Consider the following 356-nt stretch of genomic DNA (forward strand, 5'->3'; position numbering starts at 1 on the left):
TATTCGGTCAATATAAAAAAGTAATTATTTTTGTTAATATAATATTATATAATTAAATACGCGTATAAAATGATTTTACACTCATAATACATTAAAATTAAATTCAAAATATAATTACAAATATATTGTATATCAGTAATGATATGGAGACAAAAAAATCAGTCAGAACTTACTTTATTTAGCATTCATTAATTACTGCAACAATTAATAAAAGCTAAATAAAATAAGTTCTGGGTGATTTTGGCTAATTTTTTTTATTATATCTTATGTATATATTATGATTCTTTACGTAAATATTGTTTATTAAATAATACACAAAAATATAAAATTTATCTATACAAAAATACATAATAAGT

The sequence above is a fragment of the Arachis ipaensis genome, chromosome B07 (assembly GCF_000816755.2).
Source record: "Arachis ipaensis cultivar K30076 chromosome B07, Araip1.1, whole genome shotgun sequence".
Lineage (NCBI taxonomy): Eukaryota > Viridiplantae > Streptophyta > Magnoliopsida > Fabales > Fabaceae > Arachis > Arachis ipaensis.